This window comes from Schistocerca nitens, chromosome 1 (genome assembly GCF_023898315.1).
Source record: "Schistocerca nitens isolate TAMUIC-IGC-003100 chromosome 1, iqSchNite1.1, whole genome shotgun sequence".
Taxonomy (NCBI): Eukaryota; Metazoa; Arthropoda; class Insecta; order Orthoptera; family Acrididae; genus Schistocerca; species Schistocerca nitens.
Window position 1 is genome coordinate 962,167,434 of NC_064614.1, and position 27,792 is coordinate 962,195,225.

At 41.8% G+C, this 27,792-nt stretch overlaps 1 non-coding gene across 1 annotated transcript; it reads left to right on the top strand.

Moving 5' to 3' along the window:
• Positions 1 to 5,119: 5,119 nt before the first annotated feature.
• Positions 5,120 to 5,193, top strand: Trnac-gca (transfer RNA cysteine (anticodon GCA)). Its single transcript has one exon. It is a non-coding gene; the product is annotated as a tRNA-Cys (tRNA).
• Positions 5,194 to 27,792: the final 22,599 nt, after the last annotated feature.

A 27,792-nucleotide genomic window follows, 5' to 3' on the forward strand; every position in this document is an offset into this window, starting at 1 on the left:
AAGTCTCCAATGGGAATCCGCCGCAAACCAACAGAGCAGCTGATCTGTGCAAGCGTGTCTGGAAAGACATGTTTGTGACCACAGAAAAAGCATGGTGTGTGACCGAAGGAGTGAGACGGTATAAATAACCTACTCTGGGACACAACAACTGTGCAAAGCTAAAGTTAACGTGTGACAAACTGTGCATTGGAGAAGTGTCATACAGCAACACGAAACTGAAATGTAAACCTCAACAAAGGTGTGACAAATTGTGCTAAAACAGTGTCATACAGTGGACGTCGTATGTCTTAATAAATTAATTCATATGCAAACCGTCATAAACTGGTGCTGGAAGAGACAATAAAACAGGACGAATAATTGTGTTTTCCCACATCCACAGGAATAAACATCTATTGATTTGTAATGAACTGATGCTGCTGTTGTTTTTTGAATTCTATGAAATTTTGTTGTGGATCGGTGGCGAAGCAAACCGGCACGGTGGAGCAGAAGACGACGCACGTCCGGTACGCGGTTGTGTCCGGCCCGGCTGTCGCGCATCAGCTGATTTCTCGTCTCGGTGACGTTACAGACTGCAGTACCGAGAAAGACAGGCCGCGGCGCGTACGTCACAAAGGTAGTCTTGAACTTGCTCGCTCAGCTCAGCAGACAAAATGAGTTTCTAAACCTATTAACTCGCAGTTGGTCGTGTAAGTACTAACGAGAATTGCATCTTCCACTGGAATCTACTATTATAAAGTCTTATTAACAGTTGTTGTTGTTGTGGTCTTCAGTCCTGAGACTGGTTTGATGCATCTTTCCATGCTACTCTATCCTGTGCAAGCTTCTTCATCTCCCAGTACCTACTGCATCCTACATCCTTCTGAATCTGCTTAGTGTATTCATCTCTTGGTCTCCCCCTACGATTTTTACCCTCCACGCTGCCCTCCAATACTAAATTGGTGATCCCTTGATGCCTCAGAACATGTCCTACCAACCGATCCCTTCTTCTGGTCAAGTTGTGCCACAAACGTCTCTTCTCCCCAATCCTATTCAATACTTCCAGCCGGCCGAAGTGGCCGTGCGGTTAAAGGCGCTGCAGTCTGGAACCGCAAGACCGCTACGGTCGCAGGTTCGAATCCTGCCTCGGGCATGGATGTTTGTCATGTCCTTAGGTTAGTTAGGTTTAACTAGTTCTAAGTTCTAGGGGACTAATGACCTCAGCAGTTGAGTCCCATAGTGCTCAGAGCCATTTTGCACCAATACTTCCACATTAGTTACGTGATCTACCCATCTAATCTTCAGCATTCTTCTGTAGCACCACATGTCAAAAGCTTCTATTCTCTTCTTGTCCAAACTATTTACCGTCCATGTTTCACTTCCATACATGGCTACACTCCATACAAATACTTTGAGAAATGACTTCCTGACACTTAAATCTATACTCGATGTTAACAAATTTCTCTTCTTCAGAAACGCTTTCCTTTCCATTGCCCATTCTACATTTTATATCCTCTCTACTTCGACCATCATCAGTCATTTTGCTCCCCAAATAGCAAAACTCCTTACTACTTTAAGTGTCTCATTTCCTAATCTAATACCCTCAACATCACCCGACTTAATTCGACTACATTCCATTATCCTCGTTTTGCTTTTGTTGATGTTCATCTTATATCCTCCCTTCAAGACACCATCCATTCCATTCAACTGCTCTTCCAAGTCCTTTGCTGTCTCTGACAGGATTACAATGTCATCGGCGAACCTCAACGTTTTTATTTCTTCTCCATGGATTTTAATACCTACTCCGAATTTTTCTTTTGTTTCCTTTACTGCTTGCTCAATATACAGATTGAATAACATCGGGGAGAGGCTACAACCCTGTCTTACTCCCTTCCCAACCACTGCTTCCCTTTCATGTCCCTCGTCTCTTATAACTGCCATCTGGTTTATGTACAAATTGTAAATAGCCTTTCGCTCCCTGTATTTTACCCTTGCCACCTTTAGAATTTGAAAGAGAGTATTCCAGTCAACATTGTCAGCTTTCTCTAAGTCTACAAATGCTAGAAACGTAGGTTTGCCTTTCCTTAATCTTTCTTCTAAGATAAGTCGTAAGGTCAGTATTGCCTCACGTGTTCCAGTATTTCTAAGGAATCAAAACTTCCCCGAGGTCGGCTTCTACTAGTTTTTCCATTCGTCTGTAAAGAATTCGTGTTAGTATTTTGCAGCTGTGGCTTATTAAACTGATTGTTCGGTAATTTTCACATCTGTCAGCACCTGCTTTCTTTGGGATTGGAATTATTATATTCTTCTTGAAGTCTGAGGGTATTTCGTCTGCTTCATACATCTTGCTCACCAGATGGTAGAGTTTTGTCAGGACTGGCTCTCCCAAGGCCGTCAGTAGTTCCAATGGAATGTTGTCCACTCCGGGGGCCTTGTTTCGACTCAAGTCTTTCAGTGCTATGTCAAACTCTTCACGCAGTATCGTATCTCCCATTTCGTCTTGATCTACATCCTCTTCCATTTCCATAATATTGTCCTCAAGCACATCACCCTTGTATAAACCCTCTATATACTCCTTCCACCTTTCTGCTTTCCCTTCTTTGCTTTGAACTGGGTTTCCATCTGAGCTCTTCATACTAATGCAAGTGGTTCTCGCATCTCCAAAAGTCTCTTTAATTTTCCTGTAGGCAGTATCTATCTTACCCCTAGTGAGATAAGCCTCTACATCCTTACATTTGTCCTCTAGCCATCCCTGCTTAGCCATTTTGCACTTCCTGTCGATCTCATTTTTGAGACGTTTGTATTCCTTTTTGCCTGCTTCATTTACTGCATTTTTATATTTTCTCCTTTCATCAATTAAATTCAATATTTCTTCTGTTACCCAAGGATTTCTACTAGCCCTCGTCTTTTTACCTACTTGATCCTCTGCTGCCTTCACTACTTCATCCCTCAAAGCTACCCATTCTTCTTCTACTGTATTTCTTTCCCCCATTCCTGTCAATTGTTCCCTTATGCTCTCCCAGAAACTCTGTTCAACCTCTGGTTCTTTCAGTTTATCCAGGTCCCATCTCCTTAAATTCCCACCTTTTTGCAGTTTCTTCAGTTTTAATCTACAGCTCATAACCAATAGATTGTGGTCAGAGTCCACATCTGCCCCTGGAAATGTCTTACAATTTAAAACCTGGTTCCTAAATCTCTGTCTTACCATTATACAATCTATTTGATACATTTTAGTATCTCCAGGGTTCTTCCATGCATACAACCTTCTATCATGATTCTTAACCAAGTGTTAGCTATGATTAAGTTGTGCTCTGTGCAAAATTCTACCAGGCGGCTTCCTCTTTCATTTCTTAGCCCCAATCCATATTCACCTACTACGTTTCCTTCTCTCCCTTTTCCTACACTCGAATTCCAGTCACCCATGACTATTAAATTTTCGTCTCCCTTCACTATCTGAATAATTTCTTTTATTTCATCATACATTTCTTCAATTTCTTCGTCATCTGCAGAGCTAGTTGGCATATAGACTTGTACTACTGTAGTAGGTGTGGGCTTCGTATCTATCTTGGCCACAATAATGCGTTCACTATGCTGTCGGTAGTAGCTTACCTGCACTCCTATTTTCTTTATTCATTATTAAAGCTACTCCTGCATTACCCCTATTTGACTTTGTATTTATAACCCTGTATTCGCCTGACCAGGAGTCTTGTACCTCCTGCCACCGAACTTCACTAATTCCCACTATATCTAACTTTAACCTATCCATTTCCCTTTTTAAATTTTCTAACCTACCTGCCCGATTAATGGATCTGACATTGCACGCTCCGATCCGTAGAACGCCAGTTTTCTTTCTCCTGATAACGACATCCTCTTGAGTAGTCCCCGCCCGGAGATCCGAATGGGGGACTATTTTACCTCCGGAATATTTTACCCAAGAGGACGCCATCATCATTTAATCATACAGTAAAGCTGCATGCCCTCGGGAAAAATTACGGCCGTAGTTTCCCCTTGCTTTCAGCCGTTCGCAGTACCAGCACGGCAAGGCCGTTTTGGTTATTGTTACAAGGCCACATCAGTCAATCATCCAGACTGTTGCCCTTGCAACTACTGAAAAGGCTGCTGCCCCTGTTCAGGAACCACACGTTTGTCTGGCCTCTCAACAGATACCCCTCCGTTGTGGTTGTACCTACGGTACGGCTATCTGTATCGCTGAGGCACGCAAGTCTCCCCACCAACGGCAAGGTCTATCGTTCATGGGGGGGGGGGGGGGGGGGGTTATTAACAGCACTACAGCAAATTTTAATTTAAGATCAATACTCGATATAAATGGTATAACGGCTTGTTTATAGCATGCAGTATCTCCTGCTTAACATTACTCATTACATACTGGAAGTGGTGCCTTATGCAACTGATAATCATTTTAGCATGATTTGATTTTATTGTACGCGAGCACAGCCGTAACAAATTATAAGTAGGCCCATGGACTTCCCATCATTAGGGGACTAATAACAGTAACATTTCATAATAGCGGTTTCCAGTAGAAGAGTCAGTTTTTGTTTGTACGGACATGCCTAGTTACGAGTTAACAGGTGTAGAAACGTAGTCAGTCTGCTGATTTGAGCGAGCGAGCGAGCGAGTGCAGGACTATCTTCGTGACGTACGCGCCGCGGCCTGTCTTTCTCGTAGGCCTCGCTGCAGTACGTCTTATCGGGGGCGCACACCAGCTCACCGCGGAAGGAGATTGACAATGAATGTTTCAATTTTTGTATATCATGAATGAACATTCTCACTTTTGTAAAACAATCAGTAACAAACTGAATTGCCACTTATCATGTATAAAACCATGTCCTTAAATGTTTGATAAGAGTACAGTATCGTAGCTCTGCCCTGGTTTTCCCTGGCTTTCCCAGTGGCTTTTACCCGAATGGGGGAGCACAAAGCAAATTATTCCGAGCGAAGATAATAAAAGACTGCACTCCATAATAAAAATCATCTATATACAAAAACTGCGACTGCAAGAAAGTATCCATGTTTTCATAACTATAAATCTTATAAACCTGTCGTCACCTGAAACTTCCTGGCAGATTAAAACTGTGTGCCGGACCGAGACTCGAACTCGGGACCTTTGCCTTTCGCAGGCAAGTGCTTGGGTAGCTCAGTTGGTAGAGCACTTGCCCGCAAATGCAAGGGTCCCGAGTTCGAGTCTCGGTCCGGCACACAGTTATAATCTGCCAGGAACTTTCATATCAGCGCACACTCCGCTGCAGAGTGAAAATCTCATTCTGTCGTCACCTGTTTGGACACATGCATACCTCACACTTATCAGTATAACGATCAATCTGTCGTCATCTGTTTGGACGCAGATGAATTCAATCACTCAATAACAATAAAAAAAAACAGCTCAAATAAACCTGTCATCACCTGTTTGGTTGCAAAGATAGTTAAAATCTATTAACACCCTGATTAAACGAAGTACGTCTACCGTCACCTGTTTGGACGTAGACCTACTAAAAGAGGAATATGCTATCGTGGAATGCCATTTCCAAAACTGGATGCAATTATGTAAATGGCATTCTGGGGTGCATTTATAGCATCGCTTCTTGAAAAAAGTGATGTAAATCACTTTATCGATATGTGACTACAATGGAGCCGTTATACGTGTTCAGAGAATTGTAATTGCTGTTATCTCTGTATCGTAGTATATAAGAAAAGATTTCATTGTCTTCTCTTGCCTTCTTCTTCTTCTTTGTCTTCCGTGCCTGGTTGGTTCCGATGTCGCGTTTAGATTACGGTCTGTAAAGAATTATTTCTAGTATATGTAGAGTATTTAGAATTTCTGCTAAATATATACGTTAGTATTTAATGCAGTATGTGTTTTTGTTAGTAGCAAGAAAGTACCTTCCCTGTTCCCTTTATTTAATTAATTACGTAACAATTAAATGTCGCCCTGGCCATTTGTAATTGTATAGTTGAAGCGACGCCATTGCTGTTAAAATTGATAACAATTTCTTCATAGCTGTTTAATCCTGAAAGTATTGAAAGGATCTAATCCCAGTAAATGTAAAACTGCGCCTCATAATATTTTCCATTTCATTTTTAGGTCAGAGGTACAGTTTCATTGAAAAGAATTATTTTAATTGTGTACGCTGCCATTGCACATAGGCAGCTATACTGGAGCATCGAGCCTCACAGAGAAAAATAATTGTTTGAATATTATATTAAATTTGTTTATCCCGTAACATTAAAGAACGATAATTTTTTTATCCATCGTTAGTAAGACGGATGTCTTTACGTTGGAATATGCATGATATTTCTGACCGTAGCGCCCTGAGAAAATTTAGACGTGGGTTTTAATGAACGTAAAAGAGATTTTCTTTAATCAATCATTTTCATTTCAAATGAACGGAACATTTTTTCTCTCTTTCAAAAAAAGTAAGTTACGCGATAAGAGGCATTTCTTCTTCTGAATTAATATAAAACACTAACCTTCACGACTTAGAATAATACTTACTTATATCGTCAGAACTCTCAGTGCTGAGATGTAAGTGGCAGCGAACATTATGTGATTCTACATGTTCAAGTATGACTGAACATGTTCAAGTATGCTGTCAAACTATGTTCATTTTGTGGATGTAGATTTGTAGCTGAGGTGCACATGTGGTAATTCCTTGCACATATTTCTATTACTTTTCAACAATTAAATCTGTGTTATATTTACATTGCATAAGAATAACCAAATGAAAGCATTTCCAAGGATTTCTAGAGATAGAGGGTAATGTGTCACAAGAAAACTGGGCTCGATGACCAAAAACTGATTTGATTTTCCCATTCATAATCGACTTGGCGAGGCACGAAATTGAGTCCTTTTAACAAAAATGTTGTTGGCCAGTGTTAGCGGAGGGTTTATTAAACAGGAAACAATTTCTGCTTCGAAGGACAGACCACACTGTTCGAGATGTGACCCATTGTAGAGTGTTGATGTTACCAGCCAAATATTCAAATACTATGGGATCTGGTAGGAGAGCAGGCGGGATCCCAGTTGGTAGCATATGGGAGGGGATTTCCAGTTCTAGCATTTGAGTTATAGCCAAGGGAAATGTCGCGTAATCCTTTGAAAGAAAAGAGGAATTGGAGCTATTTTTACTTTATTTCTGAGAAGATGTACAACAGACAAAAATGTGAAGCGTAAGTGCATATTGAACTATGTGTGTATGCTTGTAACTTATTAGAGTTGATAACTTGCTTGATATGTACAGTGTACCTACCAGCCACTTTACAAAATACTTTTTTTTGTACATTTGATTTTCTACACCAAGGAGAAGAGCGGGTCGGTCCAGCCAACAGCCAGGGGAGTGAGTCGATCCAGCCAACTGCCAAGTGAGCTGGTAACAGTAGTGGGACAGAGGTCATTTGCACAAGTGGGCTTTACTTCTGTGATGTAAGCTGCAAAGAGAGATGAACACAGATTTTAAAAATTGGGCACTGTAACGTTACACATATGTAGGCGAATTAATGAATTGCCTAGAATTGGTATGAGATGAATTGGTTTGTACAGTTGAACGCTAACAGGCTCAGGATGCAGCATGGCCGGCTCAGTCAAAGTGCTGCATCCATGTCAGCCACAGCAACCGCTCCAGGTTAGTCCAGGTGCTGAGGTGTCAATGAATGGCTAAATGTAGGTAAATTATAATATGAGGAATTTGGTTGATGGTCGATCACTTAAGAGGGTCAGCGATGCAGGGCAATGTCTGGGTGTCAGACAAGCTGAAAGATGGTTTCTTAGAGCTCGTAGAAATTGGACAGTACATCAAAGTCAAATAATAATGCAAATCTGAATACATTTGTGATCTCAGAAAAATGAGGTGCATCCAGTGATATAACAATATTTTCAATATCTTTAAAACCATAGCAGTTAATGTTTTACAGCAACTAAACGTTTTCACACCCAACCTCGGTATTAACAACTGGTAAATGCATCAAGTGACTTCAACAAACGATATCTCGGATAATAGCATTGCACTATAGCTATCATCTGTATCTATTTTATTTCTTGATTTATTGTTTTTTATATCTTTTCATTATGAAGATATTTGTCAGAACGCCGTATTCTCCGCAATAACACATCAAATGAATGCAGCTTGAGCACCTCTTATCTTGTCTTGCTTGAGTATTTATTTAACAATGTGTAGTTATGTAATGAACATGTTACCGTTTTTGCCAAATATTGATTACAATTGCTAACACAAAATCATGGTAATTTAAGAAGTGCTCAGTCACATTTGTTAGCTAACACCACTACCGAAAAAGAGAACCAAAACACGCTTCTATAAAGCAGATGTAAATATTTGTTTAAACGATATTTAATGACAAGTTGTTGTCATTTAACTTGATTGCACTTACACAAGAATACTAGCTTACTTATTTATGAAAAAAACCTTTATTTGTAATTATTGTGAATGGACAGAGTGTGATGGAATGTTTATAACATTTCTTTACTTAAATATTGTTGTAATATATTAGTTGAGTGTGGGAAGTATCAAGTTGAGTCAAATCGCTTCTGTAGAACTTAAGAATAATGTATTTTTGGTGGGGATGGCGTTCAGCCAATGGGAAAGCAGGCCGGCCGAAGTGGCCGTGCGGTTAAAGGCGCTGCAGTCTGGAACCGCAAGACCGCTACGGTCGCAGGTTCGAATCCTGCCTCGGGCATGGATGTTTGTGATGTCCTTAGGTTAGTTAGGTTTAACTAGTTCTAAGTTCTAGGGGACTAATGACCTCAGCAGTTGAGTCCCATAGTGCTCAGAGCCATTTGAACCATTTTTTTGGGAAAGCAGACAGTGGCGGAACACCATTGGAGTCAAGTGTAACCAGAGACTTCTTGAATGAAGAGCTCATGGGAGCGAGTCTAGACGCATTTATGTTTGTGCTGAAACAAGGCTGACCTGTCTGTGTTAACACGTGTAATTCAGTCATATAGGTGATCGATTCTGCCATTGTGATACTCTTTTTCCGATTGCATAATGAAATTAAGAATAGACAGAGTATGAGCCAGTGAATATTTCATGAATTGTGATCCTGAAATGCACTCAGTTTTCATGCATCCTGGATGATTATTTTGCTTGGGTTAAAAAATGGTTCAAATGGCTCTGAGCACTATGGGACCTAACATCTGAGGTCATCAGTCCCCTAGAGTTTAGAACTACTTAAACCTAACTAACCTAAGGGCATCACACACATCCATGCCCGAGGCAGGATTCGAACCTGCGACCATAGTATTTTGCTTGGGGATTCTGTTACCATTCTCCTAACACTCTTAGCACAACTTTACTTCACTTGTTAACGATGTGTACATTTTAACTGGATATCATAGGATCACTTCCCATTTGAGATGTACTTTCTTGAATGAACATTATAGAACATAATTCTGTCGTCTATATCAATTACAAACGTTAGACTATAGCCCTCTTTATTAAATTCTTCATTTATCTTTTATTTTTATATTCCTGTATATTTATTGATTCACAAATCTGGGTAATGCATAGAGTATTTGACTACTGGATCACAGCTACAGATTATTATTTGCAGCTAGTGTAATTAGTAATTTTCGCCTCACAAACATTAATATACGCTCAATAGTAAACGCCTGATGGCTTAAAGTTATCGAACAATTGTAAAGTAAAAGAAATGAACAATCGCATAGCAGCGACAGAATCTATTATTCTTTATCTTTGCCGTTCTTGCGCGGTGCCTGTAAATCTCTATGTACATGTAGCGATTAATGATATAAAAAGAATTCGGTTGTTTCAAGACAAATGAAGCATTGGGCGCCTCACCTTTTGCTGTTTGTATTTCATGAAAGGCGGACGCGGACTTGCTGCGTTCCGCATCGGTATTTTATATTTTATGTGAAAATATTTAGTAAATATGCTAATTGTTATTATTCCAATTAGAAAACATGTAGTTTCTTGTAACTGATTACAAATAGACAGCATCAAGAGGACAATTTGACTTGTGTATAAATTATTTAACCACAATGGTGATCTATTGTAATTTAATATGAAAAGGTACGTAGCATTAAAAACCGTGTGTTAAAGATAAATGTGCTTATTTTAGTAAATTAACCTTGATGATTTCCGTCTCCTCATTTACTTGAATGTTAATTATTTTGTTCAAAAATTCAAATGGCTCTGAGCACTATGGGACTTAACACCTTAGGTCATCAGTCCCCTAGAACTTAGAACTACTTAAACCTAACTAACCCAAGGACATCACACACATTCATGCCCGAGGCAGGATTCGAATCTGCGACCGTAGCAGTCGCGCGGTTCCAGACTGAAGCGCCTAGAACCGCTCGGCCACACCTGCCGGCAATTATTTTGTGTTAGTTCATCACCAGAAATTACGATCACGCTGATGGGCCGAACGCAGCATGACAGAAGGAACATTATCGTTTTCCTATTATTTCTGAATCAGCTCTTTTTTTATTGTGTAGTGTTGCATTTCTTTTTAAGTCTATAAATCCTGTGGTCCCTTAGTATTGTTGCGGGTATGACGACATTGCGACTATAAAAATGCACAGAAATGATAATGTTTCTTCCTAACGGTCTCAAATAAATCAATCTGCTGCTCTTGTTCAAAATAATCCAACCAAGTATTTAATGTTTCTTCCTAACGATCTCAAATAAATCAATCTGCTGCTCTTGTTCAAAATAATCCAACCAAGTATTTAATGCTCAACGTATGTTATTACAATAGCGTTATCAGTTCCTAATTCTGTTGCCAAGTGTCCCACCAAAACATTCACTTTTTCGACATTATTCAAAAAATATAAAATAACAGTTCTTTTTTCTTTTCGTCCCCCAAGAGCAACGCTACACTAGTTAGCTGCTGGGCATGAAAGCAAATGTGCCTTGCTCAACTCCGTGACTACATCGAGCTAGTCCTTTTAAACATAGCCGCGTGTATCCCAATTACCTAAGGAGCGAGCAGTATTTGGTAAAGTTGCCACTGGTTTGCTTATGTGGAATGCTGTTTGGAGAGCAACTACTCGGCAGACAACCAACAGGTAATGCCGCAGCATCAAATTTCAGGGAACTCATCGTCTATGGCCGACTGCCTACCCCCATCCTTGTCAAACTTGGCCCGTACGTGTGTAAAAGACTTTTTACAGGAGTTATGATACTTTGGTTGTTCTTAAATTGTAATATCACCACAGTTTGTTCAGTATCCTTGCAAAAGTTACGTACGGATGAATGAAACTAAAACAACAACAACTACTACTACTACTACTACTACTACTACTATGTTAGCAAAACTTGCTGGGACTCGAGCAAACTATATACATATGGTTTCAGCTATTCATGTAGAGGGAGCACTAAACACAAAAAGGATTTACTTTTCAAGGAGAACAGTACTAATCAGCACTGATAAATTACTGGGTCAATGATAACTAGCAGTTACTGCCAGCAGCTGTAGTCAATGACTCACTCATACAACAACCCAAGCTGGAAGAAGTTTCTGTGCTGAACATCTGCAAAGTCAAAGGCCAAGTCTGGGACACTGATCAACTTTGACAAAGCTACCATGATTCGACCCACTACCATGTGGGAACTGCCAGGCTTCAGTTACTGGCCCCATCAGACATTTCCACACAACGTAGGAACACGGCTTCTTCAGTGTGGATAGCACCAGACACCTGCATTGAAACTGATGGAGCCAGCCTGCCATCATTGCTACAGTGCTTTGTGCACCGGGCTGTGCTTTGACACACTACCCTGTCAGTCGATGCCATACTTACGACGCAGCCATGTCACCGTCACCAGGCTGGGAACCACCGATCACTGTCTTAGTCAGGCTCCTGGCAGCCCACACTCACTGGCCACCTCATGATCCGAGGCACATAGTGAGATCCAGCCAGTTCCGCACCATGGGAGTTCACAGCTGCTCTCCAGCTTGCGGTTCCATGTCCATCAGCCCGGGCAGTACCGCTTGGCAACCCTGCAGAGCCCCAGCTACCAGTCAAGATGCTACTGCACTGCAATCCTGAATTAGTAGCAGGTGTCTCCCGCAGTGCAGAGGTTGCGAAGTTTTACACCACGTTCATGAGGAATGGCTGCATCAGTGCACCTGTGCCTTTGTGTTCGGGATATCGCCTGATCATTACAGACACACCTCCCTATGTGTATTTATGGTTGGAAATAATAAGTTTTAGTAACAAATTCGCTGCCTTCATCGTCTGCACTTCCAGGTGAGAACTACTTATCCACACGTTATCAACATCTTTTTTGGCGTTATGAGGAGGAGGAGGAAGAGGAGGAGATAAGCGTTTAACGTCCCGTCAACAACATGGTCATGAGGGACGATGCACAGGCTCTTATTAGCGAAGGATGGAGGAGGAAAGCGGCCTTGACCTTTCGAAGGAACCATCCTGGTATTTACCTTAGGCAATTTAGGGAAATCAAGGAATACCTAAATCAGGGTGATTAGACGTAGGTCTGAATCGTCATCCTCCAGAATGCGACTGCAATGTGCTAACCACTGTGCTACCATATTGATGTCAGAACAACTGCTTGAGACGTAAGGCAGAAATGAAAAGGATGCTAAATCAGTGGCAGCCGATGCAAGTATACAGGTAAGTACCGACATCAAACTTTTGGGACTGTCTGGTAGTAGTTCTGTTTTCTTTTCTTTCTTTTATGTTTGGGTATATTCTTTGCTTGTAGTGGTAACAGTGATAATTCAGGAGGCTATTCAGAGCTTCCTAGGTCAAGCAGCTGGGGTTCAAGCCGCTAAAGAGCTCTGCAGAGGGAAGTAGATCGTTTAAAGGGTGAAATAATGGAACAGCCAATCCCGGTGTGTATATATCAATCCTTGATACTAGTGTTACCCCATTGGTGGTTCCATTTTTTGGTAGATCTTCGCAGGATTCTTTTTTCATATACAGGGTTTTTCAAAATTACACAGACAAACTTGGAGGGTATGTAAAGGTGCCTTGAGAGACAAAACGAGGTTAGGAACCCGTGTCCGAAACGTGATCCAACGGCGTAGAGAGTGCCGAATTTATAAGCACCGACACTTATATGCGTATGTATATAAAGGGCAATCCTGTGATAATGTTACAACATTTCAGAGATGACGAGGAAGAGTAAATCTATTAATCTGAGGTAAGGGACTGTGATCCGGAAAATACCGACTCGGAAGTTATTAGTGAAAATTATTCTGCTACCTCTGACAGTGTAATAGATGTTCTGGTACTGTTGTTGCTTAGACTGTAGGATAGAGCAAGACAGGAAAAAAACTCCACTAAACATGGGCTCCTAAATGCATCCCTGAGGAGCTATGAACACTTGTTCATTTTCGCTGGTGTGAAACACTTCTCCTCTATTCAACAAGTGCCCTCTTAAGGTATGCACTTTAGAGCTCATATTTACTAGCCTTTTTTTATTGTTTTGTTACATGCTACCACCTCTAACCCTACGATCTTAGCAACAACAGTACCGGTACATGTATTCCACTGTCAGAAGTATCAGAAAGATTTTCGCTTATATTTTTTGACTCGTTTGTTTCCGGACCAGGATCCCTTAACAGTTGAGGCTTAACTCCATCATCCCTGAAAGTTTGTAACATCATCACCTTATCACCAGTACGTATAACTGCGCCGTTCCATAATGTCTTTGGATAACAACTGCGGGCATGGGTTCTACCCTCATTTTGTTCCTCAACATACCTTCGATATCCCTCGAAGTTTGTCGGTGTAATTTTGAAACACTCCGTACATAGTTTGTGTGCAACTGCGAAGTTAGGAAACTTGAATAACGGTCGATTGTTAAGTGCTGCACAATCAAAATTATTAGGGGACGCTAGAACACATTTAATATGTAGTGAGAAGTTACGGTATCCTCAGTCCCTCGTGGACTTACAGGAAAGGTTAGTGGACGGTTACATAAGAAAAAAAAAAAAAATAAGTCTAAGTACTATCGAGGACAGCTTAATGGAGTAGCTGAAAAACAAGGGGACTCAGCTGAAGGTTTTGTAGTTCTTATCTGGAAAATAAATATTAATATGTATTAACTGATTATGACAGTGCCAATAAGGCAATTTTGCAAGAAGCAGAACAACAGGCGCTTGAACCGTTTTTGCAGGGTCTACCAGCTGAAATGTCATGAAAAGTGCACACAGAATTCCTGAAAACGTTGGACAAAACAATACCAACCGTGGTAGCCCTAGATGAGATTGGCACAGTGACTAGGCTGAGAGAAAGGAGAGTAGTACGAGTTGTTTCATGCAAAGAAGAAAACAGCAACCAGCACTGTTATTATAAACCTAATATTTTATATTCAGCCAACATGTCAAAATGTTAGTTTTCGACAAAATAGCACGAGGAGAGTAGTTTTAAATATAGACGTTTTGCGTTACAGATTGTAACTTTATGCGTATGTAGGCAAGTGTTTTGGTCGGCTGGAAGTGGTATGAGGGAAGTGAAATTGTTGCACGGCTGAACGTTAGCGGGTCCAGGGCTCAGGGAACGATGCAGCAGATGCAACCAGGTGACCGACGCGGACGAGTCCAGGTACACAGACGAGCAGTGTCGCTGGAAATGGGTGAATCCCAAAGCTGAGAATTAGGATGGCTGTTACTCGCATGGTCTTCTTGTAGGAGACTATGCTCCAAGAAATGGTGTAGTTTCAGAGAAGCTGAAAGATGGCTTCTTACAGATTTCCAAGAATCTATAATAATTCACGGACAAGTATTAAAGTAAATCTGAATATATCTGCGACCTCAGAAAAATGAAACCCAGCCATTGACAAAACAATATTGAAATATCTTTAACCTCTGAAACAACAATTTTTAAACGCTTCATATGGTTACAACATACGGTATCTCAGATGGTATCTGCGAACTCAGAAAAATGAAACCCAACCATTGACACAACAATATTTCAAAATCTTTAACCTCTGAAACAACAATTTTTAAACGCTTCATATGGTTACAACATACGGTACCTTAGATGGTAGCACTGAACTACAGTTATCATCTCTGGAACATAAGTATCTGTATTATTTTATTTCTTGATTTATTACGTTTTTTATAACTTTTCATTATACAAATGTTTGTCAGGGCATCATATCCTCCACAGTTACACAGCAAAAGAGTATAGCATTAACACCAAATTTTGTCATACTTCTGTACTTATTTCTTGAACAGATTACTATTATCTCAGTAACTTTATTTAAATGTTGATTGCAAGTGCTAATTTAAAAGATGGTTAATCGCATGTATTAGCAGACACCACGATTGAAATGAGAACCAAAAGATACTTCGGTCAAGAAAGTATAAATATTTGCTTAATCAATATTCAGCAACAAGTCGTTGTCATTTAGTGGGATTGCACTCGCACAAAACTACTAGCTTATTTATTTATGAACAAATATTTATTTGTAATTATTGTGAATGATCTGAATGTGACCGAATTTTTATAACATTTCTTTATTTAAATATTGTTGTAATATATTATGAGGGTTGCCCAGGAAGTAATGCACTGCATTTTTTTCTTTGAAAATTCTTTATTGAATATAATGAGAATGACACACACGAAAGAATGGTGTTTTATGTACACAATATTTTTTTCATATATTCTCTATCCCGTTATATGACCTTCCTCCAGTGCAAAGCAAGGGCGTGTATGTCCTGTCAGTACCAATCCTTGTCCTGGTGGCGGAGCCAGTGCTTCACTGTGTGAATCACCCCCACATCGTCCTCGTGTCTACCAGGAATGGCATCCTTTAATGGCCCAAACAAGTGGAAGTCCAAGGGGGCTAGGCCAGAACTGTCAGGTGTGACAGCCGTGGATCGTCTCCCCGAGCGCTGCAAATCGTGGAGCTCCGACAAACCGCCGTCTGATAGCCACACCCTCCATGCCCAGTGACTAACTGTACTTTAGTCGACAGCAGGTGCTCCATGGACTTTGCACAAGTGTTTGTGAATATTCCCCACAGTTTCTTTCTCTGCAGTGAGAAATTCAGTGATGGCACATTGCTTGTAACGTACATCACCTACAGACGCCATTTTGAAATTGTCCTGCAGCTACGTTATCTGTCGAAAGTGATGGAAACTTGGTGCACTCACTCAGGAGACTTCAAATAATACATACGTAACGTTTCGCATTCATAGCATTGTTTTCGGCTGAGAAAATAATGCTGTGCATTGCTTTCCGGGCAACCCCTGCAGTTTAGTCCAAGAGAGTCAAGATGAGTCGGATCATGTCTTCAGAACTTAAGAGCATTGTATTTTTGGTCGGGACGGCCTTCAGCCAATGGAGAAGCAGACAGTAGCTTAACACTGCGGGAGTCAATTGGAGAATGGGACTTTTTTGAGTGAAGACCCGAAGGGGGCGATTCTGTGCACTTCTATGATTGTGTTTGAAGAAGGCGGATCTACCTGTGGTAATTCAATCGTGTAGGTGGTGGATTCCGAGTGTTGGATGTCCACTATCATACTTTACCTTCTCCAGGAATTTTATATTTCTAGAGGTATGAATGTGCTCCAGTGTAGAACTCTAATTGCTTCTGTTTGTATAACGTTAACTAAGGATAGACAGAGTATGAATTCCTCCTTGTCATCTTGCATGTGTTAATTTTTAAGTCACAATATTAAACTCAAAACTGTTTTTAGCTGGTAAACATTTCGTGTATTGTGATTACGAAATGGACTTAGTTTTCGCCTATCTTTGAAGACTGTTCAGTTTGGAGGTTTTGCTACCATTCTCGTAACGCTCTCATCGTAACTTTGGTGCATTTGATGAGGGTAATTCCTGACTGTATTTTTATTAAATATTGTAGAACCACTTCCCATTTTTTTGATATATCATTTCTCGATTAAACATTATTCAATATAATTCTTTGTAATCTACATCAATTACAGAGGTTAGAACAGAAACCTTGTTATTTAATTATTCATTTACCTTCCATTTTGTATTTCTGTGTATTTCATTAGCTCGCAATTCTAGCCAATGCATAGACTATTTGACTGTAGGATCACAGCTGCCAGATATTATTTGCAGCAAATTAGCTGTGGAGCATGAAAGCAGACGTACAGGGCTCGACCCTTTGACTACATCGAGCTATTCTTTTTAAACGGAGCCATGCATAGCTCAATTACCTAAGGTATGAGTAACAGCAGGTAAAGACGCAACTGGTCTGCTTGTATGGGATTCTGTCTGGAAGTGCAACTACACTAGCATTAATAGTGAGGTATCTTCGCTGTACCTGTTTTCGTCTGAGATATTGCAATCCCTTTAGAACTGATAGGAAGTGAACAGACTTTTAATAGTTATCCCGTCAGTATTTTTATGGTGGTATGCTACTGTTATACATTAAATGGTAAGCATATTTCATCAGTGCATCCAAACCACATCCTTTTAATTACTAGTATGGGTGTGGTAGTATGAAACCTCGAAAACTACCATGAGATTGGTCGGTAAAACCAGCTCTTAACAGCCTAGGATTGAACCAAAGCGGTCCTTACCCTCCTAGCTTGACACGTTATTGTGTAGTGGTGGAAACTGTACTACACAGGTCATAACTCTGGCTGGATGCCGCGCTGTATTGTACCTCATATAGCTTAAGAGCAATGTGTAGCGTAAGGAGGTCCAAACACTTTTTCGACCTTTATATTTCACGATTTTTTTCCTCTTGCGGTGCAGAAATTAATATTTCTTCCGCATTTGCGGAAGGCAAATATACACTGAAGAGTCAAACTGGTACATCTGCCTAATATCGTGTAGCCCCCCCCCCCCCTCCCCAAGCATACATAAGTACCGCAACACGCCGTGGCATGGACTCAACTAATGTCTCCGTGGCATGGACTCGACTAATGTCTGAAGTAATGGTGGAGGGAACTCATACCATGAATCCTGCAGGGCTGTCCATAAATCCGTAAGAGTAAGAGGGGGGGGGGGGGGGTGGAGATCTCTTCTAAACAGCATGTTGCAAGGCACCCCAGATATGCTCAATAATGTTCATGTGTGGTGTGGAGAGTTTGGTGGCCAGCGGAAGTGTTTAAACTCAGAAGAGTATTCCTGGAGCCACTCTGTAGCAATTCTGCCGGTGTAGGGTGTCGCATTGTCCTGCTGGAATTGCCCAAGTCCGTCAGAATGCACAATGGACATGAATGGATACAGATGATCAGACAGGATGCTTACGAACGTGTCACCTGTCAGGGTCGTATCTAGACGTATCAGGGGCCCCATATCACTCCAACTGCACACGCCCCACACCATTACAGAGCCTCCACCACCTTGAACAGTCCCCTGCCGACATGCAGAGTCCGTGGATTCTTGTGGTTGTCTCCATACCTGTACACTTCCATCTGCTTGATACAATTTGAAACGAGACTCATCCGACCGGACAACATGTTTCCAGTAATTAAGAGTAGAATGTCGGCGCTGACGGGCCCAGTCAACGCATAAAGCTTTGTGTCGTGCAGCCACCAAAGTATACGAGTGGGCCTTCGGCTCCAAAAGCCCATATCGATGATATTTCGTTGAATGGTTCGCACGCTGACACTTGTTGATGACCCAGCACTGAAATCTGCAGCAATTTGCGGAAGGGTTGCACTTGTGTCACGTTGAGCGATTCTCTTCAGTCGTCATTGGTCCCATTCTTGCAGGATCTTTTTCCAGCCGCAGCGGTTTCGGAGATTCACGGTACACTAGTGAAATGATCGTATGGGAGAATTCCCACTTCGTCGCTATCTCGGAGAGGATGTGTCCCATCGCTCGTGCGCCGACTATAACACCACGTTCAAACCCACTTAAATGTTGAAGGCCTGCCTTTGTAGCAGCAGTAGCCGATCTAACAACTGCGCCAGATACTTACTATCTCATACAGGCGTTGCCGACCGCAGCGCGCGCATTCTGTCTGTTTACATATCTTTGTATTTGAATACACATGCCTATACCAGTTTGTTTGGCGCTTCAGTGTACGAAGTTTGCGTCTCGCCGTGAATCGTGCACGGATAGCCAGATTGTAAGCCGACCGATCGCGGTCAGTGGGAAATCCGGGTTCGGCACAAATTTTCATCGTCCTCATTCCATTCTATAGCTGATGGTTGTCCAAATCCGCAATTGCGAATACATTTAATGTATTTCATAACGGCTGTAGTCGCCGCAATGCCTCTTCCTTTTGACATCTATGTATGTCCAAAGGAACTTTGCATCGTAATTCAGAATAACACAGACACTGCAATATACTATTTACCCGCTGAAACCACGCAGGGGGTTTCAAACGGCTCTAAGCACTATGGGACTTAACATCTGAGGTCATCAGTCCCCTAGAATTTAGAACTACTTAAACCTAACTAACCTAAGGACATCACACACATCCATGCCCGAGACAGGATACGAACCTGCTACCCTACGGTCGCAGAAGCGCGGTTCAGGACTGAAGCGCCTAGAACCGCTCGGCCACCACGGCCGGCAGGGATTTTAAGTAAAATGTGTCACCTGTACGGTAAAATACATAATGGCTGTACGAGTAAAGGTTATAGACGCATGTTTGACGACGTACCGAAGTTTGGCTCTGGCTGTGAGCTGTGCACAGATAGGTAAGGCGACCACTCGCGATAAGCGGGTAATCCGGGTTCGAGTCCAGTCTGGCACAAATTTTCATAGTCGTCATTCCATTCTACTGCTGATGGTTGTCCATATTCGCAGTTGTGAAAACATTTAATGTATTGCATGAATACGCTGTAGCATAATGGATAAGGTTGTGGGTTATGGAATCGAAAGAGGTAGATTCGTATCTCACAACGTACTAATATTCCTTTTATCGCAGCGCTGTTAACACATTCTTGGTCTTTCTTATGAATGTAATACCTGGATTTCTCCAATACTGGATGTTATTCAACAGTTTCGTCTGATTAAAGAACGAAAGCTGAAATAAATATTTGGCTGTTTATTTCCGAATATGTGATGACTTCCGAGTGTACTGTTACGCAGGAACCTAGGACAGCTTAAATTGCACCGAGTGAAATGATGAGCAATAACATTCATATTCTTCCTTCGCACAAATATTTCGCGAGCAACAATCATTTTCCAACTGCTCCTGCAAATCAATGGCACTTCCAATTGGTATATTTCTGCCGTTAAGGACGTAAGTGAGCTGCCGCCCGTGCGATGGAGGCCCACATCGAACGCAAATGCAAGTTGATAGCAGTTATGCGGTCGTCAATATCGTGCCAGAAAGTAGTGTGAAACGAGCTTTATCCGTAAACGTAAGTTCATTTTGTGCAGTAATTGTCAATGTTATTTTTGATAAGTACACAACTAATTGGTAAATGTACTCACATGGTGTAGTTCAAATCCACACTGTTATGAACAGGTATTTACTATTTTGGGTTAATAATTTTATGGCGCTTTTCTGTAGTTTGAAAACTGTGTTCATATTTTGTGCATTTGTTCCCCAGAAATTAATTCCATTGCTAAAATTTCTTGCCGATAACCCGAGTAAATTGTGGTTCTATGTAAAATCGCTAAGCAGGTCTAAGGCTTCTATCCACTGACTCGTTGACCAATCTGGTGTGGCAGTACAAGAAAGCGAAAGGGAAGCCGAAGTTTCAAATTTCGAGTTTAAGAAATCGTTTGCACAGGAGACTCGTACACACATACCATCGTTTGCCCAACGCACTTATTCCCGTGTGGACGATATAGTAATAAGCATCCCTGGCGTAGAGAAACATCCGAAAGAGTTGAAAAAATAAGGTGCCAGGTCCGAATGGAACCTCAATATTGTTTTACAAAGAGATATCTACGGCATTGGTCCCTTAATTACCTTGCATTTATTGCGAATCTCTTGCCCAGTGTAAAGTTCCAAGCGTTGGAAAAAAGCGCATATGACTCCTATATACAAGACGAGTAAATTAATAGACTGGCAAAATTACAGACCAATGTCCTTAACATCGGTTTGCTGCAGAGTTCTTGAACGTATTCTCAATTCGAAATGGTACTTTTCCCAGATACCGAAAAGTTTATGCTCTTGAATCGGCACGGTTTTAGAAAGCGTCGCTCTTGCGAACCTCAACTTGCCCTTTTCTCGCATGATATACTACGAACTATGGATGAATGGCGACGCGCAGAGTCCATATTTCTAGGTTTCCGTAAAACTGAGACAGTTTCCCAATGCAAACTGTTAACGAAGGTACGAGCGTATGGAACAGGTTCCCAGATACGTGAATAGCTCGAAGACTTCTTAAGTAATAATAACCATTACGTTGTACTCGACGGCGAGTGTTCATCAGAGACAAGGATAATTTATTACTTCTATACTATTAACCCTATTCACAACACATTTTGCAGACAATATCCACATATACCACTAAATGTGCGTACAAAATTATATCATATCACGACATATACACTCATGCTCATAAATTAAGGATAATGCTGATACATGGTCAAACAACGCTCTGGTGGGCTGTTTGCGGGTTTCTTTAAATCACCTTGGGGTATGACCATGCAGTGCATTTAACATGCGGTCGTCGCGCGGCGGCGCTGGCAACAGTCCACATACGCAGAGGTGTGTTTGTGCATGTCAGAGTACGGTGCAGCGAGTAAGTGTGCAGACGTTTTCAGACGTGCTAATGGTGACTGTGTGTTTAAAATGGCTCAAAGAACACATATTGATGACGTTATGAGCGGCAGACTACTAAGGCGACTGGAGGCTGGTCAAACACGGCAGGTCGTAGCACGGGCCCTCCGTGTGCCACAAAGTGTGATCTCAAGATTATGGCAACGATTCCAGCAGACAGGAAACGCGTCCTGGCGCTATAGTGCGGGTCGTCCACAGTGTAGAACACCACAAGAAGACCGATATGTCACCATCAGTGCCCGCAGACGGCCACGGAGTACTGCAGGTAGCCTGGCTCGGGATATTACCACTGCCACTGGAACAGCTGTCCCCAGACACACAGTCTACAGACCACTCAACAGACATGGATTATTCGCCTGGAGACCTGTAAGGTGCATTCCACTGACCCCTGGTCACAGGAGAGCCCGTACAGCCTGGTGTCAAGAGCACAGTACATGGTCATTGGAACAGTGGTCCTAGGTTATGTTCACGGACGACTCCAGGTATAGTGTGAACAGTGATTCTCGCTAGGTTTTCATCTGGCGTGAACTAGAAACCAAATACCAACCCCTTAATGTCCTTGAAAGGGACGTGTATGGAGGTCGTGGATTGATGGTGTGGGGTGGGATTATGATTGGTGCACGTACACCCCTACATGTCTTTGACAGAGGAACTGTAACAGGTCAGGTGTATCGGGACGTCATTTTACACCAGTATGTCCGCCTTTTCAGGGGTGCAATGGCTCCCACCTTCCTCCTGATGGATGATAACGCACGGCCCCACTGAGCTGCCATCGTGGAGGAGTACCTTGAAACAGAAGATATGGCGAATGGAGTGGCCTGCCTGTTCTCCAGACCTAAACCCCACAGAGCACGTCTGGGATGCTCTCGGTCGACGTATCGCTGTACGTCTTCAAACCCCTAGGACACTTCAGGAGCTCCGACAGGCACTGGTGCAGGAAGGGGAGGCTATACCCCAGTAGCTGCTCGACCACCTGATCCAGAGTATGCCAGCGCGTTGTGCGGCCTGTGTACATGTGCAAGGTGATCATATCCCATACTGATGTCGGGCTACATGCGCAGGAAACAGTGGCGTTTTGTGGCACATGTGTTTCAGGACGGTTTTCACAACTGATCACCAATACCGTGGACTTACAGATCTGCGTCGTGTGTGTTCCCTATGTGCCTATGCTATTAGCGCCAGTTTTGCGTAGTGCCACGTTGTGTGGTACCACATTCTGCAGTTATCCTTAATTTATGAGCATGAGTGGTAGTTGATGAGGTATAACTTCATAATCAGTGAAATATGCGATAATCTGCCACATCAAGTATGACTTTTAATTTGTTACTTCTTTACTACTATCTCTATTCCCCACTGCCCCAGGAAAGTGTGATAGGAGCACTATTGTTCTCTGTATACATAAATGATCTGGCGGACAGGGTGAGCACTAGTGAGCGGTTGTTTGCTAATGATACTGTGGTGTAAGGGAAGACGCCGAAGTTGAGAAACTGTAGGAGGATACAAGGTGACTTAGGCAAAATATCTAGTTGGTGTAATGAATGGCAGCTAGCTCTAAAAGAAGAAATATGTATTTTAATACGGATGATTAGGAAAAATAGTCCAATACTCTTCGACTAAAGTATTAATAGTGTCCTGCTTGACACAGTCACGTTGTTTAAATATCTGGGCACAGCGTTGCAAAGCTTGAGAAGAATGTAGTAGGGAAGGCGAATGGTCGACTTCTGTTTATTGAGAGAATTTTTAGAAAAGTGCAGGTCATCTGTTAAGGAGACCGCATATAGGACGCTAGTGTGACCCATTCTTGAGTGCTGCTAGCATGTTTGGGACCCACCGTGCTGGGTTAAAGGAAGACGCCGAAGCAATTCGAAGGCGGGCGGCTAGATTTGTTAGTAGTACGTTCGAACAAGACGCAAGTACTACGGAGATGTATCGGGAATCAAATGGGAATCCCTAGAGGGAAGGCGACGTTCTTTTCGAGGAACACTACTGATAAAATTTAGAGAAGCAGCATTTGAAGCTGACGGCAGGACGATTTTACTGCCGCCAACATACATTTCATATAAGGTGCACAAAGATAAGATACTAGAAATTAAGCTCACACGGAGGTTTTTCCCTCGCTATATTTGCGAGTGGAACAGGAAAGGAAATGACTTGTAGTGGTACAGGGTACCTTCTGCTGCGCAACGTACGGTGGCTTGCGGAGTATGTATGTAGATGTAAATGCAGAAGATTTGAGTGTACATATGAATAGTGTGTAACTCAAAGACACTGGCTGTTATATACTGTTAAAAGGGCTCTACGGGTATAACATGCTGATGACATTCTGTTCGCAAGTATCTTTGTGTGATCACACCACTTCAACTGACTTGAGAATCAGACGTGAGAATCAATATTCATCCGTAGAAATGTTGTATTTCTTACGCATTATATAGAGGTCCCATCTACATTCAGTTTAACAGTGTCATTTTCCCTCTTCGAACTGTAATTCAGAGCACTTTTTTCTTTACATTCAATTTCATTCTTCTGCATACTGACCAACTGTAAGCTTCCTTGAGGGCTTATTTGCTTTCTGTGCAAGGAGTTTTTTGTTTCTTCAGTTGTTGTCATCACCAAGAGAATTTTTCTCTATGACGAACACTACTGGAAGAGTCACAGATACATATCAGGAACATCTCATATCTAGATAAAATGACGTTGCGGTTGTCAATGGATGCAAGACTGAAGAGAAATCAAGACACGTTCACAGGAACTGTCGACCTGGAAAATCCGTTCGACAACGTCAAATGGTGCAAAATGTACAAAATTCTGAGAAAAATACGGGTAAGCTATAAGGAAAGATGCGTAATATACAATATGTGGAAGAACCGAGAGGGAACAATTAGAGCGGAAGACCAAGAACGAAGTGCTCGGATTAAAAAGGGTGTAGGGCAATGAGTAGTCTTTCGCCATATTGTTCAATCTATACGTCGAAAAAGCAACGAGGAAAATAAAAGAAAGGTTCAAGAGTGGTATTGAAATTCAAGGTGAAACTATATCTGGAATAAGACTCACTGACGACATTTTTATCCTCAGTGAAACTGAAGAAGAATTACAGGACCTGTTGAATGGAATGAACGATCTAATGAGTACAGGATATGGGTTGAGAGTAAATCAAAGAAGACGAAGGTAACGAGAAGTAACAGAAATAATTATGCTACCTAGGTAGTAAAATAACCCATGACAGACAGACCAAAGATGGCATAAAAAACAGACTAGCATTGGCAAAAATGGCATTCCGGTAAATGGAAATCTACTAGTGTCAAACATAGGTCTTAGAGGAAGAAATTTCTGAGAATCTACTTTTGGAGCAGAGCATTGTATGGTAGTGACACATGGACAGTGGGGAAAACAGAAACAGAAAAGAATCGAAGACTCTGAGACTTGGTGTTACAGAAGAACGTTGAAAATTAGGTGGACTGATAAGATAAGAACCGAAGAGGAAAGGAATATATGGAAAACATTGACAAGAATAAGAGGCAGGAAGATAGGGCGTCTGTTAAGACATCAGGGAATAACCGCCATGATACTAGACGGAGCTGTAGGGAGTAAAACCTGTACGGGAAGGCACAGACTGGAATTTATCCACAAAATTTAAATCTGTAATAATTAATATTTTGTCTTTTTAGACACCATGTAGGAGAGATGAAATTTTTATTATTTTATCTCTGATTTTCCATCACTGCTCAGCAGCTAGTTGTGTCAATACAAATTTCTAAAGAACTAGTAGTTACTGTAAATGACGAAAGAGGGAAGTTTGTACTTTGTTGTTGAGTGGTAGCTTTTATGACCGCAGCAGTGCAACGAAGTATAGCGTTAAGCAGACTGTGTCATTTGTGGGGTGACACAGCTCCTCCAAAGAAGCGACTTACTTTGAATTTTCTATGTGCTCTTTAGATAAAACTCCTAAATTTCCAGCTTGTTTATATATTTATGAGATTCATTTCTACGTTTTAATAACTGTCTATAGTATGTTTCCACTGTTTTTAGTATGGTAGAAACTGTCATTGCGGTGTTCGGGTGTGAGCTGAATTGGCAACCCTTCGTTCACAGCTCCAGGCTTGGTTGGCTTTGGTCATGCAGCTTGATGATGTTATCAGTTGGTATCACTGTCGTCTCATGTGACCCCCAATTGGTCCACTATTGTAGTCGCACCAGTTACTACTCTTACCGCGCTTGACCCCTTACTTGTGGTCGAGTGAGAGGTCATTCCAAGATGTGGCAGGCAGCGAAAGACTTTCTGGAATGTGAGGGCGCCGACTGGAGAGCCTCCTCATTTCGACAAAGGAACAGGTTTGAGTTATCGTCTGTGTCTGACACACATCCTGAGCAAGATCCAGTTGCTTGCCCTGTTTCAGGGCAAGATGGAGGTTGTGCTCATCATCTGTAGCATTGTCGACAGGACTGACTATGGATCATTGGCACAGAGAGGAATGGAGGGTCTATATCAGAGGCTCAGACAGTTCTGCGACCGTGTAGGCCGCTGATTTCTCGACTTGCGCCATAGGGTGATGGGTTTACAGGTTCCGCTTAATCAGTCATGGGTCCACTACACACATGAAGTGGTTGCATGGGTAGTGAGGGTCTGTGTGGAGAAGACTAGGCGACTTTTTAGGTTAGAAGATCTTGGGAAAGTCCAGGAAGGGCTTCAGATTCGAAGGGTGCAGGATGGACACAGGAAGAGGGTATATTTAGCAACAATCAATACTGTAAACAGTTGTAGCTGTATTGGGAAAGAACCGGAGCTCCAAGCGCTAATAGAAAGTACTGAAGCTCAAATCGTTAAAGGTACAGAAACCTGGGTAAAGCTGGAGATAAGTTCAGCCTTAATTTTTGGAAAGAACATAGCCATGTTCAGAAAGGATAGATTGAATACAATGGTGGTGGTGGAGTTTTTTTTCGAGGTAGTTTACCTGCAGTGAAACTGAAGTAGATAGTTCCTGTGAGTTAGTATGGGTAGAAGTTATACTTGACAGCTAGACTAAATTAATAACAGGTTCCTTTTGTCGACTCCCCCCCCCCCCCCCCAACTCAGATGATACAATAGCTGAACGTTTCAAAGAAGAGAAATATCAGCCGTCAGCAGCATGCGGACATCGAAATAATTCAGTGATGATAGATGAGAACCTTTCCGGCCGGGCCTCGAACCCGAATTTCCCCACTTCGAGCCCCGGTCCAGTACAGGTTTTCATTTGTCACCACCGAATTATTTCAGTGCCCTCATGCCGCTGACGTCAGTATTTCTCTTTCATCATATGGGCTCTATACTACGGCTGTGGAATCATGAAGGTATGGTGTCTTTTCTATCGGACATGTCCAAAAGACAGACATGCCACATATAATAGTACGTTTACAGAAAACTTGAGTCGCATTTAAAATACGTACCCCACTCATACAATTATAGTTATTGGTGACTTCAATCTCCCTCGATATGTTGGCGAAAATACATGTTCAAAGTAGGTGTAGGCATAAAACGTCATCCGAAATCGTACTCAATGCTTTATACGAAAATTATTTTGAACATTTAGTTCAAGAACCCATTCGAAGTGTAAATAGTTGCGAAAACATACTTGACCTCTTTGTAACAAATAATCCTGAGTAAATACGGAACATAATGACGGATACAGGACTAGTGACCGCAAGGTCATTGCAGCAAGACTGAATATCGTAACGTCCAAATCACCAAAAATAAACGCAAAATGTATCCATTAAAAAAAAAAAGATAAAAATTCGCTTGACCCCTCCTAAGAGACAGTCTCCGCTCCTTCCAATCTCACTATGCAAGTGTAAATCAGGCGTAGTTTAACTTCAAAGAAATAGCATAGATGGCAGTAGAAAAATATACACCAAATAAATTACTAAGAGATGGTACTGATCCCCCATGGTACACAAAACAGGTCAGAACACTGTTGCAGAAGTAATGAAAAAAGTAGGTCAAATTTATAAGTAAAACAGCGCAAAATCCCCAAGATTTGCAGAAGCTCGAAATTCAGTGTGAGATGTTTTTGATAGTTTCCACAACGAAACTCTATCTAGAAACCTGGTAGAGCACCCAAACTGTGGTCGTATGATAGTTACACAAGCAGCAAGACGCAATCGATAACTTCACTGTGCGGTAGCAACGGCAATGTTACTGATG